General features: G+C 45.9%; 1 long non-coding RNA gene and 1 pseudogene across 2 annotated transcripts; one reads left to right on the top strand and one right to left on the bottom strand.

Moving 5' to 3' along the window:
• Positions 1-17,960, top strand: part of LOC137894421 (transcription factor SOX-6-like) — a 65,453-nt pseudogene extending 47,493 nt beyond the window's left edge.
• LOC137894422 (uncharacterized) lies at positions 6,654-10,108 on the bottom strand. Of its 2 annotated transcripts, none has more exons than XR_011105483.1 (3): positions 9,966-10,108; positions 7,944-8,172; positions 6,654-6,911 (listed from the first exon to the last, which is right to left on the bottom strand). It is a non-coding gene; the product is annotated as an uncharacterized lncRNA (long non-coding RNA). The 2 variants fall into 2 exon arrangements; XR_011105484.1 differs by having other exon boundaries at positions 6,812-6,911; positions 7,916-8,172.
• Positions 17,961-18,845: the final 885 nt, after the last annotated feature.

Below are 18,845 nucleotides of genomic sequence, written 5' to 3'. Positions count from 1 at the left end.
GACAACAATGCAGATGCCAAAAGCAATCGTGATTCGATTTATGAGTTGTACTTCTTGAGCTGTGAATTATCTCGGAGATTTGCCTGTGGCGTTCTTTGTGCTACGGTACACTAGCGCTTGCAACATTGCAAAAAACGAAATGGCTGATTCCAGAAGGAAGAGACACAATAAAAGATCCTGCATGACTTCTTGCTTTGTAAAACTGATATGGTTCAACTTTTTGAAGTGACCTTTGACCTTAACACACATCACTTCTAACAGGTGAAGCCAGAGAGCGACTTGGGGTTAGGGTGTAAAAAGGGAAATATTGAAAATATGCTCTTTCCCCCCCCCCCCCATCGATCGCTCATCATTATTGCGACAGGCCTGGTGTAATACAACAGTTTGCATTCTGGAGTGATTCCGCCGTGCATGCCAGCTGTTTGTGAGTCAGAAACCTCCAGGTTCCCTGAGGAACACCGCTACGTCTTGTCGACGACGGCTTTTCCTCTTGTGCTGCTGAAATCGCTTCTTACAATTGGGGTGGGGTCTTCAACTCAACTCAAATCAAATGAAGCCCATCTCTGCTTTAAAGTTCTGCAGGGAACCCCGGACTAACTTGAGTCGATAGATTTGCATCGATTAATGAAAACATTCTTAGCAAATGCATTTGCTTTCGTCCGCCTTGCGCCGGTCCAAGAATTTCACCTCTAGCGGCACAATACGAATGCCCCCGGCCACTGTCTCAGCTCTGGCTCTGCTGCCTTCATAGGCTCTGCCTTTGGGAAGTGAGGGACAATGGGGACTTTGAAAATCTGTTTTCTGACAATTAGTGTGACTGGATGTTTTCAAACCCAGAGCCTGGAAAACATCCTTAAGCTAACCTCGGCGGTTTATCGAGCATGAAAACCACGTACAGCCTTGTGCTTCTATTCTTGACCTTTAAACTCTTCACTGCTTGTTTCATGTCAACAACCATTTTAATAGTTGCACCATTAATTAGTCATTACATGCATATTAGCGAGCAGGTCAGTTGGGATTTGAATATTCAAATATTCAATATTCATGTTGTCCCTCTTTCTTGCAACATTGCAAGACATTTTCTTTAATTATAAATAAATAAATAAAAAGTTTTATTTCACAGGCCAGGTAAACCAAACAGACGGCCTTGCAGGAAGCGAAACAAAACACATCTCATCCACAGCAGAAATATTCAACTCATGGTGGCTCGTCTAACAGTTCTAATAGCACAATCGCATGTGAACCTGATCAAGCCGATTCTTTCCAGAGCCTTGGAATAGACCCCTTCACAAACAGTGGATTCCAGTGGAAGAAAGGCCCCCTTTGTCGGGGCTAATGAGAGTGAAATACAGTTGCTTAGGAGACATTCTTGTTGAAATCATAAGACATTTCTCCGCTGTGTCTCTCACTTTCTGAGGCACAGCGATGACGGCGAGAAACAAGCGCTTGTTCCCGTCCTCTTTGCCAACATGCAGTAGTTCACGCAGAATGGATTTCTCTGTCATCGAAAGGACAATGATCAGACATGGTGCGTCTCAAACTACGCATCTGTTCCGTAAAAAGAGAACTTGAAGGGTGATAATAGTTCTGGCTCTGTTTCTTGGATGTGATTAACCCCCCACCCTCTGCAGGGCTCGGCTGCAGTTGCGCCATTTCTTTTTTCTTTATTGTCCTCCCCCTGAAAACGCGCTGGAACCCCCCCCCCGCAAAACCTCAATTGTTTTTTGAACTCCTGAGATTGATAGCACATCGACGCTACAAGAGGCCCAGCTCAAGGGATTCTCCACTCAGTCCTAATGGGACTGGCCCGTCTGAGCCCAGAGGAGGCTGCTGGCAGGTTATATACTATCCAGCTTTGCAGGAGATGGCCACACCCAGACCACAAAAATATCAACCGAAACGGGCCAGGGGTATCAAGCAAGAGCCGCTGATGACGAGGAGGCTCAGAAATTAAAGTAGAGACGATCAGAGAGCAGCCTGGACAGTTGTGACGTGGTTCAAGGACCTCTTTGTCAATTTGTAATTTAGGAAATTGCGGCATTGTCTTCCCTTGGGGTTTGGCTGAATGGCAAGATCTCGGGTTAGGGTTGTTTACGCTGCACATTAGCCTCCCCAGTCGCTAATCAATCTCAGAGTGTCTATAAAACAGCAAGGTAAAAGCTCTTATTCTCATTCTTTTGTTTGTTCAACAGTTCTGTCTTATTTGCAAGTGCTGACGGAGTTGCTGCGAGCAGCATAATATCAGTGCTGGGGCGTGTCTGCCGTGGGCGTACGACCTTAACGTTGTGTTTTTACCTCTAAGACTTGTGCGTCTGCTCCCTTTAGAGCTGTAAGAATATCAGGCATCACCAGAAGTAACTCTGTGGTCAGCTTGATTGACGCGAGAGGCCTCCCCACCAGCCATTCACGCCGCATTCTTACAGGGATCTCATATCGCCAGGGGTTGGCCCGAACACTCCTGGTGCCTTCCAAGGAAAATAAGCAGCATGACATCAGGGCTTTGTTTCAATGGCAAGGCCCCTTCTTCTGTTTGTGTTTAATATCGCTCTGAGAGAAGTGGAAAGAGGGCCAGCCAATTTCTCTCGCCCCAACCGCCGAGCTTCGCGGTGATGCGACGGTGGTCTATCAGCGTGTCTGCTCGCTCTCCATCGCTTTTACTCTTGGATCTCTGGAGGTTTTGCAGTTTTGACTATGCAGGAATCAGATATCTCACTACTGCAGGAGCAGAGATGGAGACAGGAAGACAGATTCCAGGGGCATAAGTTAAGGGGGAGATCAAAAGGGAGGAGGACAAACGTAAGAGAGAAACACAGAGAGTATAGATGAGGTGAGAGTCGGGGAGAATGAGAGGAAAGCAGAAAGAGAGAACGACAGGCTCTTTGACTCTTCAATGCATTGAGACATGAGTTGACAGAGTTTGCAGGCAGCGGTTTGTCTGGCCAGCGAGCTGTGATTTAGAAGACCCTCGAATTCGGGGCGAACATTTGACTCTTTGATTTTCTTTGGAAGCCTGGAATTTTCAGAAGCCTCCCCCAGATTGCTTTTACTTCCCAGGCCTTACTTTTCTAATATTTTTACGCCACTAAGTGTTATTAAATTAACTCATGCCTAGAAATAATGACTCTGTGACTACACCGACTTACACATTGTCTTTAGGATTGACTTTGAAGGGAAAATAAACACAATTGTCTGAGCTAGAAGTAACCTTTTTTTTATTTTAAGAAGTTTAAGTTATTGTTTGCTATCCTAACGTTATTCTATTTGACTATTATAATTTAAGTTAATTTCATATGAGAGCCAATACATGAAAATGTTTAACGGACCAAGATGACAAATACAGGCTTACTTTCGTTCGTTCTCCGAGTTATAAAGAAAAGCAGCTTTATGCTGTCTGAAATACGAATCTCCAAACAGAAATAAGTACTGGATGTCCAATTCTTTGCAGATAGCTGATTCTTTAGCTATTGTCTGGATTTGTTTCTCGATGAATCGATATGCAAGCTGCTCCCGGCATCTGCTAAAAGAATAAGTGTCAGAGAAGAATTATATGTCATTTAAAATAAAATGTTTTGCTGGATACGTATTCGCCTCTCAAACAAATGTTCCCTTTGTGTGGGACATTTTTGTCAACATCAGAACAAGGTACGTGTGTGAGCACGCACGTTTGTTTCCACGTTAAGTTTTATTAGGGGTGTCAAATTATTGCATTAATCTAATTTTTAATCTCTAACTTGATGTTTTTGTATTGACTTTTGATTAAATCCGTTTTTTGCATTGGAATTTTTGTACTTGAGTTGTTGGGCGCGGAATAGTCAGTGACACCCTGAAGTGCACATTGATTGCCTGTCATTGCATTTTGGATTGGTTAGCACAAGCTGATAGGCTCCCATTGTAGGTGGGCGGGACAAGGGCTGTTATTTTATATTATCTGAAGCAGAGGAAAAGCAACAAATCCAGTAATTATTTGGAGATTGACAACAGGACACAGCAATACTCCCCTTGGTGGTGGAAACTAAATGTTGCAGGCAGCACTGAGGACGAGTCGCAGATACAGCAGAATGTAAATGGATGGACTGCATCTGTTCAAGTCTGTTAAAATCAATACATGACTTTATAAAGCTACTTTTAGTTATAAATCAATCTTTTGATCTGCCACAATAATGTAATGAATTTAAATGGAAATACCTCAAATTGAGGGTCTTTCTCAGCAATGTTTCAGTGAGATTAAAAAAGAGGTTAATTAGATTAATTAATTATAGATCATAATTTATCTCTCAAATTTTTTAAGCTCTTAACATCAATAAGTTTTATTCGTGTTTGGTTCACACACACACACACAAGATGGGACAGGAAAAAGTAAAAACCACGGGTAACCGACAGAAACAAAGACGGACGCCGCCAGCTGACTGCTTTTGGTTTCTGCCCTTCTTGCAGCAGCTTTATGCCGCCCAGCTAGCAAGCATGCAGATCTCCCCAGGAGCCAAGATGAATTCCCTGCTGCCGGCTCCCAACTCCTCCAGGCCGCTGTCCCCGTCCGCCCTGAAGAGCGAGAAACGAGCGTCCAGTCCTGCCGTTCAGATCAAGGTTAGCGTGCTCCGTGAAACGGTCCATCCTGCAGATTGAAATTAAAAGGAGAAGCGCAGACCTCCTCCAAGCAGCTCATTGCCCACCTACCTGGATTGTTCTTGGTATCTTTATACCCCAACCATGAAAAGTAAAAGTGAATCAGAGTTGATGTGTATTTTTAACTGATTTTTGAATCCATAAATGGGTTTTAATGTTAAAATGTAATATTTGTTCCTGACCTCATTTTGGATCAGAACCAGAAGACATGTTTCATGGTGGTTCATATCAGACCCCTTTATGACTGGGATTTTTGGTGAGTGAATTTCAGGGAGATTTTACAAGATAGGATTTTTTGATAAAGCCTCCATTATAAGTAAATGGGAAAATCCAGATGTTTTTGTATCCAGCAGTTTTTCCGTAATCCTGCTAACAAACAAACTGGGGTGTGCGGGTCTCGAGCCGAAACAGACAACATAATAAGACAAAGGAAAAACTGAGTTCAGAGTTTGTATGATAGGAAAACACACAAGAATAATAATTATGATCAGTTCAAGTTAAAGTGAGAGCTTTGGAAATTTGGAAGTTGTTGAAAGAACAATCTGCACATGGGCCTGTCAATTAGAAACAGCTTATTTAACAGAAACACACACACACACACACACACTGGCGCTGGCTGCTGTTTGGCAGGAACCCAGACCCCTTCACTGCAGAGAGCGTACGCCTCATCTTTACTCGGCGGCGAGGCGGTAATGGAAGCCATGTGTGTGAGGGGCACAGCTGCAACCGGCCTCACAATAGACTGGCGTCAGAGCTCACCGCAATCAAACAGTAGTGCTGTGGCCTCCAAGAGCCCCGCCCTCTGCTAAACCCCGCCCACACTCAGACCAAAGTTTCCAGGGATTCCTTGTCGGGATCAATGCAGCGGAGAACCTTTCATTAGAAATAGAGGAATCACAAAAATAAAGGTGCTGCTGAGACGCTGTCCGACAAGGTTCATAGTTTCCTGTAGAAATAATTCAATGAGCGTCACGTCACCAGGTACGGGATAAAATCCTCGTCTGAGCTGGAATTCTGGAACTTTTTGGGATTAGATTATAACTTTTGTGCGTATCAATTTTCATTTTGTATTCAGGGTAAATGTTTTCAGCACAAGTGAACGCTACAAGCTCCTCCTTCTACCCTGCTACGGGCTGAACGTATAAGTTAGCATGAGAGCTTAACCAATAAGCTTGTTGTATGCCGTGTGTGTGAGTTTTTAAAGCGCAGTAAGCAGTAGAATGTGCCTCTTTGTGTATTTCTATGTAAAACATGCATCTGGAAAGATTTCCCACATTTCCTGCCGCAGTGACTCACACTCTCGCTCTTTATTTCTTTATTATGTTGAATAAATCTACAATATAATTGCACTTTATAGACTAAATGTTTGCAGTGATTATTGTTTTTGCAGTAGCGCTGCATCTGAATGGCAGACTGTATTTTATCCATCATGTGAGCAGATACATTATTGCCACCCAGAGAAAGAAATACTGGCAGAAATACAGCTTCAACAAAATACTGCTCTGTGCCGGTACATGAACGCAAACTTCTCAGCTAGCATCGTGTTTGGTAATCTCAAGAAATGGATTTGACTTTCGAATCCTACTCAACTGAGTTTAAACGTGTTTCTGACAACAGTGCTTCAGATCCGCTCGAGTCTCTGAAGGTATCACTTAGAATTATCTTTAAATTGATCGTTCCCACCTTAGGATTCCAGGACCGCCAGTATAAATGCACTGAATACGTTTTCAAATTAACCTTGGAAGAATTTAAAAGCTGTTATTATTACATCTGCATTAACTTGTAATCTGTCTTCTTTTGCGTCGTTAATTTTTGCTGCATTGCTATGTTACTGCTACCTAATGGCCATCAGTGGAATAGCAGGAGAACGTGACCGACCCATGAACATGTCTATCTTTGTGCCTCACACATAGCAACGGCATGATAAAATGCTCATAAAAACTCAATTCATAGCATTAGTCATGTTCAAAAGCAACCCACGGGGTTTAAGCATTAACATTTATTAACATTTTATATTAATAAATGTCACTAAAAACTGTTCCAAATGCTGCGACCATTCCAACAGGAGGAAGGATCCACGCAGCCGTTGAACCTCTCAGCCAGACCCAAGACAGCCGAGCCGCTTCGCTGCCCGACGTCCCCGATGCAGAATATGTTCTCCGGAAACAAGACCAGCCCCTTGGGCATGGGCAAGGGTCGCATCCCGAGCCCGGTCCCCAACATGGGCAGGAACAGCTCTCTGGGTAGGTGACTAGAACCGTACCATCCCGTCTTTAAGACTACACGTCCTGAAGGAAATACATCAGCATCATTTTGGCGAGATAAAACTCACAATGTCAACTCTCACACGCACACACACATACACACACACACACAGTCGTATTGTTCACATCTGCACTGCACTTACATCCAGACAAATACACACTCCATCCAATGTCTGACTGCGCCTCACCCTCACCCTCAACCGGAAAAACAAAACACCTCCCACCCAAACGGCATCCTTCTCCCCGCCACACACAGACAAACCGAGCAACGTCGCCTAGCCCCCTGGTAGATTGCAGACACCTCAAATCCGCAACGGGACCTGTGTGTGCGTATTTGTGTGTGTGTTTGTCTTTTACAGGAGTCCAAAGCCCTGTATTTAGCCCCAATGAAAACCCTGGCAGCGGAAGCAGTGAAACCCAGCACACGTTATTTGGTTTTTAAGAGCTTCCTCGCATCATTGTCTGCTCGCGCTAGACCTTTTATGCCCCTACCTCTGCTATCTGTTATTAAGACCAATCTAAACCCTCTCATTAGATCCCCGACAAAACAATTTCACCAGCTCCTCTGGAGTGGCTTTGAGGACGCGTCGTTTTTGTTCACTGCTGAGCTATTTTCTGCCCATTTTAACGGCCACCCAAGCATACAGGGCTTCCCACTTGTCTGCTAATTAAACGGGGAGGGCGACGGAAACTTTGTATCCTTTTATTTTTATTTTTTCCCTCATTCTTCAAATGAGGCTCGGCTCCAAAAGTGTGAAGCGAAGCCCTTAAACAAGGTTCAGTCGTGTTTAGACACATGTGAAGTGGAAAACAACTGCGGCATCGCTTTCTCCTGATAAGACTGGAAGTCTCGCACGGATGCTTTAACCATCTTTCATGCAAATGTGATCGCAGCCATCCTGAGTGCTTGATTTTCTGCAGTTACGATTTGTTTCCTATTGTCGAAGAACATAAAATCAAACTCATGCAAGAGTCCATAAAGACTGAAACCCAGTTCTATCGGATAAACTTAAAGTCTTAGAACGTACAGGCGTGTCTGAAGAGTTTAATATTCACCACGTGCTGAGTAAAGCTTAAAATCCATCGTTCCTGTTCTGTCCTTCCAGACATCCTGTCCAGCCTCAACTCCACGGCCCTGTTTGGGGACCAGGACGCGGTGATGAAGGCGATCCAAGAGGCCAGGAGCATGAGGGAGCAGATCCAGAGGGAGCAGCTCCACCAGCAGCAGCAGCAGCCGGGGCAGCAGAGCCTGGAGGCCAAGCTGTCCGCCCTCAGCAGCATGAGCCTGAACAACGGCAACAAGGTCAGCCCGATGGGTCGCATGTGCTCTGAATGCATTTTTAAAACGCATGTCCGCATGAACCGCCCAGACGCCAGGATGTGCTAGTAGCATCATGAGCCGCGCCAAAGCTCACTTAGTTTGGTTTCATGCCACACAGCAGCTTTACGTTGGTCAGATACTCTGTTCAGCTTTAAAAGTACTCGATGATTAATGAAAGATTAAAGTAGCTCCACCACACCATACCTGGATCAGGTAAGACTTTAAATGTTGTTAACGCCTCACTAATAAGAATTTCACAAAGACGCAACAAAATGATGATTATTGGAACAACAAAGCAACAAAATTCAAACTTCCGTTTCCCCTGATGTCATTTTCATGTGCCGCTATTTTTTCCTTCAAATCATGGAAGTGCATTTTCTAATTCGGGGGAGGGGCTACTTTGGATTTGCTCATCCGTAGCTTCCAGATCCGTGTCTCCTTCATAGAAACGCACACACACACAATCCCAAATCCTCACTCCTGTCTTCCATTTTCTCCTAAATCTAATTGGCCGAGTGTTCAAGGTTTCTGCTCAGCTCGTCTACGAAGCTGAAGAATATTGGTGGATGATATTTGGTGTGTTTGGCCGGCACTGCAGCTCTTGAGGACTTCTCTTCTCATTTCCACGGCCACCCAGAATCCGAACGCTTTGAAGACGGAGCAGCTGGGCCCGTGACAAGTGATGGTTTTGGTGTGTGTGCGTATAATGGAGTCCAGCTCTCCTCTTGGCCTGGAGGGGGTATCCCGGCCTCGGGGTTTTAGCCCAATTAAAGGGCTTTTCTCAGAGCAGGGACCTCCCCCCCCTACATGCTCACCTCTTCCCCCCTCCTCCCTCCCCCTTGGGCTGGAAGACAGGGCCTTTGTACCAGGATCTCATATCCAGAGGGACATCCATATTCCAAAACATCTTCAATCAGTCTGATCAGCCAATCACAGATTCCACGGATCAGACGTGGGGTAAAACGGGGACCATGATTAAACCGGGTCTCCTGTGCAGTTGATCCCACGATGCATGGAGGAGGGCGACAAGGAGGAAGAGGAGCTCATGAATATTTTAGGGGTGGAGACTTTGAACCCGCCAACCCCAAGTAGGTCATGATTGGTGCACTCCAAGGATATGCTGTTTTGAATTTTTTGGACGTGTTTGTTTTGCATCTTCAGGAGGAAAACATCCAGAATCTGGATAAATATCTCCGCTTCACTTCCCGGTCCCCAGACAATTCTTTTTATAAGTCATTATACTAGTAAACACTGAGAAACTCATAAATATAAATGATTCTACAGCTTAAACTAATAAAGTGCTTATTAAGATTGAATGTACTTTATAAGCTGCAGGTCTGGCAAAAAATACATGAACTCCACAAAGTGTGTGCTTTTAAAGAGGTTTCTGCACAAAGTGAACTTTGAAGCGATCACAGATTAAGGTGAATCCCTACATGCTTTTTAAGCTCCATATTTTCCAATGCTAAAAGAACAAAACCAAAGCCATGCAGTAATTTGGTTTATAGGTCCATGCCTCCTAATAAAAAGCTCATTTGGAAAGTTTCAAAGTAATTGTTTCCGGTTCGGGGGCCGACAGGAGGCTGCGGTGTTTGTTGTCAGCTTGTTATTCGTTACCTAACAACGGCGGCTCAAAGCCTCTTTTCCTTTAAATGTGTGACTTTTTTCTCGAGCTGCAGGAGTTTGTGTGTCTGTTTTTCTAAATCACTCAAAAAAAGGCTTTGCTCTGTCTTAAACAATTCGATGATGGAACTTACTGGATGCTGGTCGACTGACTCACCCGCTCCGTCTCAGGAGGCCACCTCTTTTTTCTTTACCTTGGATTTGTGTGTTATTTGCTGCTTGTCGAATAAATTCGTTACTCAAGGCGCCGCCCGGTCCTGACGCACCACATCGGGCCTCCTTGGGAGGGAAGGGGACGCCTGCTGGATCTGGATCAGATGTTGAGCTATTTATTGCTCGAGCTGATGCAAGTCAGATCTGCCGTCGCCGTGACGTCGGAGTATGTGTGTGTGTGTGTTCATGTTTATTTGTTTTTTTTTTGGTTTGTGTGTTTTTATCGCAAAGCATTTGTTTTAAGTGTCGACGACAAAGGCAAGAAATGAGAGCTGTGTGTGTGCGTGTGTGTGTGTGTGTGTGTGGTTGGCCTTGGCCATGTTAATGTCATTATAGCGAGTGTACAGACGAGAGGCCTGGCCGGTTAGTGGCATTGTTGAGTATCGCCTTACGCTTACGTTGCTTCCAGCTGGCCTGCGGCTGCCAAAGCTCACCAAAATAGCCACTGTGCGTGTGTGTGTGTGTGTGTGTGTGTAGGTGTGTGTGTGTGTGGGCATATTTTTCATCAAAACAGCCACAGAACACTCTGGATGCTGGTTGAGAGGAAAACAGCCAGCATCAGGGTGATTGATATATGACGGCGTTGGGCTGAAAGCTCATTAGCATGCAGAGCGCCAACGTGTAGAGGCGTGCAGGGGGCGTTATCTTAAACGTGTCACGGCTTTGTACAGGAGCTTTGATTGCATGAATATGTTAAATAATAAAACGCTGTGTAGAGGGAGTTTTTATAACATCTAAATCAGATTTGTAAAATAAAACAAAGATCGAAAAAACTATTTTATTGACAAAAAAGAAAAGCTAAAGCTCAACTACCAGCCTTCAAAAGCTCTTATTTGTCTCCCCATGCACGCAGAAGAAGAAACGATTTACAGCTCCTACATTTGATTATGTCAGTTAAATGAGTCTTTAACACGGCTGTGTCTTTGTCCGAACCCCGTTTCACGGCGTGCCTCGGCATGCTTGTAGTTGCCGGTGGAACGGTCTGGTTAGGCTCTTTTAGGAAGCGATCCCGTGAAACTGACGACTTAAACACCCGCAGGTATTGATTAAAGGTCGACGCGGCGTTGCTGTATTTGAAGCATGAGCGATATCCTTTATAACGTCCACTACAAAGCTATGTCTGCCACCTGCAAATAGACTCTTGAGTGCCGACTTGTTGGCTTGAGGGCCGCCGGTGGACTGAAGGACCATGAATAGGAGTAGTGAAAAGGAGAAGGAGGGGAGTAAGGAAAAAAACCAGCACCGAGCTGACAGCTCTATCGCCGCACAGGAAAGAGAGAAGGAAAAAGAGAGAGAGGAGGAGAGAGGGAACACCAAGAGAGGGACTAAAGAGGCTGCCAAGCTTGATTGGCCCGGGAGGAGACAGTAAACGGTTGCGGGTCAGCTGGAGGCACGCCGTGCTGGCAGTAGGCGAGTTGTAGCTGTGGTAATGAGCTCAATACGGCGTGGGTATTAAAAAAAAAATGTTTGGAGCATCTCCCTAGCAACGGCGAGAGATGCAAACGCCAAGACGAGGGGAGACCTGGCGGGACGAAACTGTTGCGTTTACAAATCTACCTTTTATTCCATACAGACTCATTCAGGATTATGTGTGTGAACTAGCTGGTTATAATTAATCACCAACCTCATGCCAAGCCACCGGGTTTGATTAAGACCTTGGTAATTGGTTTGCTGGTTTGTAGGCCAAGTGCTATTTTTGGTTCAATTCCAATTGGGGTTACACTGATTTTACTGGATCAATTCAGGAACGGTGCTTAAAAGTTCTCCTGAAAGGTGCGCTCCATTTTCACTCTTCTCTCTGGAGGGACTCCAAGACATTAATCAGGCAACTCCTCCGACATGGATGTTTGTTATGAACGGAGTCTCAAGAAGTTAGAAGGTTAAAAAACTGAATTGTCTGTAATGCGTCTCCAGAAGGCCGACGTCCAGGACCAGTCCAGAACGCCTTACCGGCCAAACCGATTTCAATCCCGAACTAAACAAAGCAAAGACTTCTCCTTATTGCATTTGCCACGAGAACGTTCAAATAGAGTGAAAGTAGAACAACCGCATGGACTATTTGCACATTTTGACCCAGGTCTGCTGTTAATCTGCATTTTGGATCCGTCGAGCTCTATTGATGCAGTCCCAGTCCATTTTCCTAAAGCCTACTTCGACCCTGCGCTAGTTTCCATCAGCCCCGTCCCATTTAGCAGCAACAATCGCACGCCTCCACTAAAGATGTTTGGAATCAAGCGCTGTAATATTTAATAATGCTGCAACATTTTACAGTCACATTGATATTGTCCAACCACCTCTTTTTGACCTCCATATTTTCAGCATTACAAGCTTTAAAAGAACTTTTCATTTGGACTTAAGGCCTTATTCTTGTCCCTGGACCAGTTTTCCATTCCACTCCTCCTCCCTTTTCTTCGGCTCGCTCTATCTCTCCCTCTTTCTCTTTTCTTTAGTCCTTTGTTAGGCGGTTGCTTCCTGCGGTGAGCATGGCACTGCCCAGGCACATGTTCTGTGGTGGGCCTGATTACAGCCCCGCTGTAGTGCTGACATTGGCCCGCACCGACTCCTCATCTATAAAGACACACACACACACACCGGGCCCTAAGTTCCACCAACTCTGCCAGCGGCTACCGCGGCATGACTTCACTCGGTAACCATTTCTTGCGTCAAACAAAATGCCTCTGTCACCAGAAAAAGGAGGCGAGATGAGAGGGAGGACGGGAGGGAAGGCGGGGGGAGAAGAGGAGAGAGCAGAGGAGAGGAGAGGAGGAGCGAGGCTCTGCGGTAGCTGTGTGGAGGGTTGAATGTTTTCCATCGCAGCTTGGGAGCATGGTCGGGTAATTTTAGCTAGCAGGCCCATCGGCAGGCTGCCGGTGGAAGCCGTTTGTCTCAGAAGTGGACTGGCAGGCAGGAGGAGTCAGAGTGAGCGCATAAAGATGGCAGGTTTGGAAGTCTCTGCTGATTAGCGAGGCCTGAAAGGCTCTGTGACTTAGTTTATCGCCTCACCAGCATCACAACTCATTTCCCAAAGATTCCGTAGAAAACTAGAAAAGCACTCGGAGAGCACAAACCTCCCCCAAGCAGCTCGTTCCCTCCTAACTGGATAAACACCGTCCACATGGTGATCATCAAAGGGTTTTTAGATTGTTCTTGGTATCTTTATACATCAACCATGAAAAGCCAAAGTGAATCAGAGTTGATATTTTTTCCTGATTCTTGAATCCATAAATGGGATTTAATGTTAAAATGTAATATTTTATCCTGACCACATTCCAGATCTGATCTGGATGAAATTTGGTGGGGAGATAGAGATATCGGGTTGGATTTTCCAGCTTTGCAACTTATCATCAACACCGTTGAAGTCAGCCCCTGTGGACCCGGCCAGGCAAACACGGGTTTGGTCCGGATTTTCATCTCTCTATATAATCTTTCACGGCTTGCGTTCCAGGAGAGGCTGCACTACGAGACGCTGAGTCAGCACCTGGGGAAGTTCGGGGAGGATGCCGGGAAGATAGTCCATCGAGTCATTGACCTAACAAGACCGGAGGATCTGGACGGTAAGCCTTCCTTTATCGCTCATCCAACTGTCTACAACGTTTTTGCCGGGGTAAGTCAGAATTGTACGCAGGAAGGATGGAGGTGTATAAAAGGAGGCTGGTGGAGTTATAAGAACCACAAAAGGTCACGTTCTGTTGAGGCTAAACCGATAGTAATGACCCTATACACTGCGTGGGCCCCACAAAGGAGCGGCCCTGTTCTAGGGGGGGGGGGGGGCATCAGTCCTCCACAATAAAGAAGAAAGCATCTTCTAGACAGCCAGAACATGCAGGTATTCAGCAAATACAAATATTTATTGCACTCTTCAGGAAGCTGCGGTGAAGGACATCCTCCACAGCTAAACAGTTTCATTCCTTCAAGTGCGCGACGAGAAGCTCGAGTCTCCTTCAAGTTGGCTTGATGTGAACTTCTGAGTCTCTTTTGCTGAACGTACCGTAAGGACGCTGACCCGGTGTCCCACCTGCTGCTCATAAAGAACCGCTGTTTACAGGCGATGGGGACTCGAGGAGCGCTCTGTGCGGTTTACTTTAGATTCAGAGGAGTAAACATAGGAGTGCTATCACAAGTAAACGCGCTACGGTGTGTCTAGTAGGGATCGTGTGTGCGTTCCGAGGGGCATCCGAAAACTCCCATCATAGTTCCGTTACACATCCTCTCCTCAAAGGACGGAGCAAAGGCTCCTCCTCATCGCGTCGACTTCCTGCTCTAAAGCTTGAGAATATGAAAGGTGGACGTGTGAAGGTGAATGACTTCTCCGTGTCCCGTAGTGAACAGCATGGCGGAGGCACGAGTGTTCCGGGAGGCGAGAGGCCGGAACAGCAGCGAGCCCCACATCAAGAGGCCCATGAACGCCTTCATGGTGTGGGCCAAAGACGAGAGGAGGAAGATCCTGCAGACCTTCCCTGACATGCACAACTCCAATATCAGCAAGATCTTAGGTGAGACTTCAAGGACGCGCCCGTCTCCCGTGGATGCATCGATGCCATCGCCGTCTGGAACCAATGTCCAGCGATCAGATGGAAGGCGATCAATGTCATCGCCTTCCAAACGGGCACACGAGAGCAGTCATTCAGGCTGACGCTGCCTAGCATGAAGCAACAGCTCGTTTTGACCGTTTCATCCATTTTCTAGTTTATTGCTTTTCCCACGAGAAAAACTGGGGCGATCGCTACGGCGACATAATCATTGCTTTCTCTCTGCATGTTTGCGATTCGAGAGAAGATAAGCCATAGCGATTCCCGTTATCCGTGTGATGAAAGGCAATTTAAAAACGTCTTTTTTTTCTGCCTCTCTTTTATAATTTTATTTCCATTTATTTGACTAAATGTGTAAACACGGTTCCACCTTGAATCGAATGAAATAGACGCGCTGCATGTAGGGCGTTCCAGCCACGGCTAAATTGCAGTGGACTTTTGGAGAAGCTCGTTTCATAGAATGTGTGCCGGTTTCTTTCCCCGGAAAACTCTGGGATGAAAGTCGGTTTGCAATGGCTTCCCTGCCATCTCCGTGCTTTTCTAGTTCCTACCTGCAGGCTGCATCATGAACGACTAGTTTGTGGACCCGGAACGCTGTGTGATGGATGCATCGAGTTTCAGATTATTGGTGAAACTTTCTTCGGCGCTCCAGCGTCTGACGCAGGAGTCTGACTTTGAACGCAACAAGAACACGTTGCTGTTTCTTAGCCGGGCTCGTGTCTTGACGCAAGAGTCTTTGAAGAAATGCTTCCTGCATTTATGTGAGACAGAATCTGAATCTAAATAAAGTCAGAAAGTGATTTCCTTTTTGGAGTAAAATATCAGGATCCTGCTTGCAGGAAGCGTCCAGACTTCCTATCCTATCATGTCAAGCCTCTAATAGGAGCTGAAAGCAGAATGTAAGTGTGCATTTGTGTGTGTGTGTGTGTATAAGTCATGTCCCTCCAACATAATAACACAGCTGGATGCTGGGGAGTGGGTGGCAGGCTTGAAATCTCTGTTTCCTGTGTCACAAAAGTAGAAGAGTAGTTTGTGATAAACCTTGATAAACAAAGCGTGTCATCGGTCGTCTGCGCTTCGCAGATGTTCCTGAGGTAAAGGTTCTGTTCATGCATTCATCCTACCAGAGGAAACAGAAAGTAAAGAAGATAATGCCTCATTTTTTTTCTTCAGCCTTGAGGGAGTGAGAGTTGAATCCAGTCCAGTAAATCACAAAAACATTCAAATGCCAATCTTTCCCTTCAGGCTCTCGCTGGAAAGCCATGACCAACCAGGAGAAGCAGCCTTACTACGAGGAGCAGGCCCGTTTGAGCAAGATCCATTTGGAGAAGTACCCCAACTACAAGTACAAGCCCCGGCCCAAGAGAACCTGCATCATCGACGGGAAGAAGCTGCGCATCGGAGAGTACAAGCAGATGATGCGGTCACGGCGTCAGGAGATGAGGCAGTTCTTTGTGGGGTGAGTTCCCTTCAGCCAAATGTACCGGTACCGGTTTCTATCCTTCTTATGGGGCGTACAGGTGAGGGGACCCCTGACCGATGGCACTTATCCTGCATGTTGCTCAGGAGGGGATATCGTGCATTGAAGGACGCTCGGCTCAGATCGCAGGAGAAGACCTTTACTCATTGGCTGCTGCACCTGTGACCTTTCAGTTCACCTTGTTCTTAATAAACACACCCTCTTTGGCTGCGGGTAATTCAGCCAGGAGGCATTTCGTTCAGATATCTCACAAGCCATTAAGCGCCTTGTAAGAAGTCTTTTGTTCCGGCTGGGCCTCGGTATGTAAAAATGAATCCGTTGGCTAGAGGTTTGTCCATCGTAATTCATAATCCGTTATTATAAAAGGTTTAAATGGCCAAATCCTCACTGAAGAGAGCCGGGAAAGCAAAAGCAGTGGCATTGTCTTAATAGGAACCAGCCATGATGCGTTTAAAGGCCTCTGGTTGGGATGGATTTACCAGAGGCCCCGGCTTGGAACAGAAGCGATTTTTAATAGCTTGTCATTTATTACATTAGGACAAAGCTGGTCGCTTGCAGTCGCTGGAAATTGGACACAGACATCGTAATGCAAGCAGATGTTTGAGAGGGAACGAGAGCGAGAGCGGCAGACGTTACGGGCCCGAACGCCGCCGCGTTCACTGCGTGTGGTCACGCAAATGCAAGGAACAAAAAGAATAATTCTCCGGGTCTGGACTTTCAATCTAAAAAAAAGCTCCCGGGAGCCAGAACAGAACCGGTTACTGGGAGCCTCCGTGCGAACGCGAGTCCGACCTGACAGCAGCTTCCCTGCTTCACGTGGCTGGTTTGAGGAGCTGAGGGCCTGATGTGCACTCACCCTCATTCCATCTGCACCGTAGCAGGTTATTTAGATAGCGCCTCCGTGCTGGGACACGCCCGGCCAGAGGAGAATTAGCGCTTCATTCAAAGCCATCAGTTCAAAGGAGGTCCGACTGACGCGACTGTGAAATATCGCTTGTCAGATTCAGGCAGAATATTAAGAATCTGTGTTTATGCTTGCTCTCTTGTTGCTCAGGCCTCAGCCACCGATGCCTCTCGGCAACAGCCCTGGGGGTGTAGGAGTTTACCCAGGCGCCATAACCATCGCAACGGCAGCCACACCTTCCCCACACCTGACCTCAGACTGCTCCAGCAACTCAGCCAGCCCCGAACCGGCCATCCCGGTCATCCAGAGTACGTACGGCATGAAGCCGGAGCCCGGCAGCAGAGGCAGCAACGGCGACCCCGCCAACGGGGACGGCGACCTGGACATGTACGAGGACTTTGAGGACGAGCCCAAGTCAGACTATAGCAGTGACCACGAGACGCGGGAGGCCATCAGCGCCAACTGAGCGCTGTCGCCGTCTCCGTTGTAAAAAGAGAGAGGAAAATAACTTTTTGAAAAGACATTTTATCACAGAGACCTTCAAGGCAACCGTTTAGGACATGTTGCGCCATGCAGAGCGAGCCTGGAGACGACTCGGAGCGCCAACGCTCAGAACCAGTGGAAGAAAGAGAAGGCAGTGTGACGATGGGCAACTGACAACGAACTCGTTTCCGACCTTCGACAATCTAAGATGGAGCGAATAAGAGCTAGACGACAGAGAGAGAGAGAGAGAGAGAGAGAGAGTGCGACGAAGAACAAATGAGTGACGAACACTTCGCTGTGTGGGCTGGAAAGAGCGTGGGTGGATTTTGAAGCATCAGGAATTGGTCTTCAACAGCTATTTGGTCTTAAATGTTTAAGGAGTGATTACATTTTCATCATCATGTATTTACTTTTGTGCTTTTCTCCCTTTTTTCTGTTATCGTAGACGTTTATTTCTGACAGGTCACTCACTGCCTGTACAAACGCTGGACTTGAAATTTGAAAGTTTTAATATAAATCATAGCTATTGTAATCTTATAGTCTTACTTTTGTTTCTTACGAATACAGTGCATTGACTTGTTTTTCCGGACAAACTGCTTACATTACATGACTGTGTTTTGTAATAGCCCTGCTCAGGTATGATGTGCCAGCTTGTGAATGTTTGTTGTTTTTCGTACAAAAAAAAAGTAGACTTTTCAGACTGTCAAATAACGGGAGCAAAATCCCTTATATACTATTATTATTATTATTATTATTATACGAATATAGGTACTTACTTATAAGTGTATAAGTAAGTAAGCACCCAGAAATTCTATAGATTTATTTCAGATGTGCCAAACCGACATTCACTCTGGACGCTCTAGTCTTAACTTCCAATGCTGCAAAAAAGTCTTATACAATCAGCTTTTTCTACCTGATGAGCTACTGCTCTTTACCTGCCCTCCTCGCCCAATCACAGGGCAGAGCTTGGGCATGATGTTGTCACACTTGTTCTCTCTATCTCTCTCACACACACACACATTTAGCTCTCTGGTTGAACCGCCAGCTCTGGCACGCCTACAGAGCAGCAGAATTGAAGATGCCGATTCTTCAATGTCACTGTTTTGGTGCTTTCGTGAAGCAGCCAATTCTATTGTGCACAAAATGCGGCAAGACGGCGGCTGCTGTGAATCTGGTTCAAGGTGAGGATATATTTTGGCTTCTTTTCCTCTTTTACGTTAAGAATTCACACCTGCAGATAATTTACAGTGATCCCTCTTACTTCACGGCTTCGCTCTATCGCGGGTTTTCATAAATATGCACTATAAATATATATCGCAGAAAATTTGCTGGGTTTCACGGCCACTCGAAATTCGTTATTTTCAGGAAAAGATATTTGTTAGAAGTTTTTTTTTTCTTGCTTAAA

This window comes from Brachionichthys hirsutus, chromosome 5 (assembly GCF_040956055.1).
Source record: "Brachionichthys hirsutus isolate HB-005 chromosome 5, CSIRO-AGI_Bhir_v1, whole genome shotgun sequence".
Taxonomy (NCBI): Eukaryota; Metazoa; Chordata; class Actinopteri; order Lophiiformes; family Brachionichthyidae; genus Brachionichthys; species Brachionichthys hirsutus.
The sequence above is the reverse complement of the archived record's forward strand: the minus strand, read 5'-3'. Positions and strand labels throughout refer to the sequence as shown.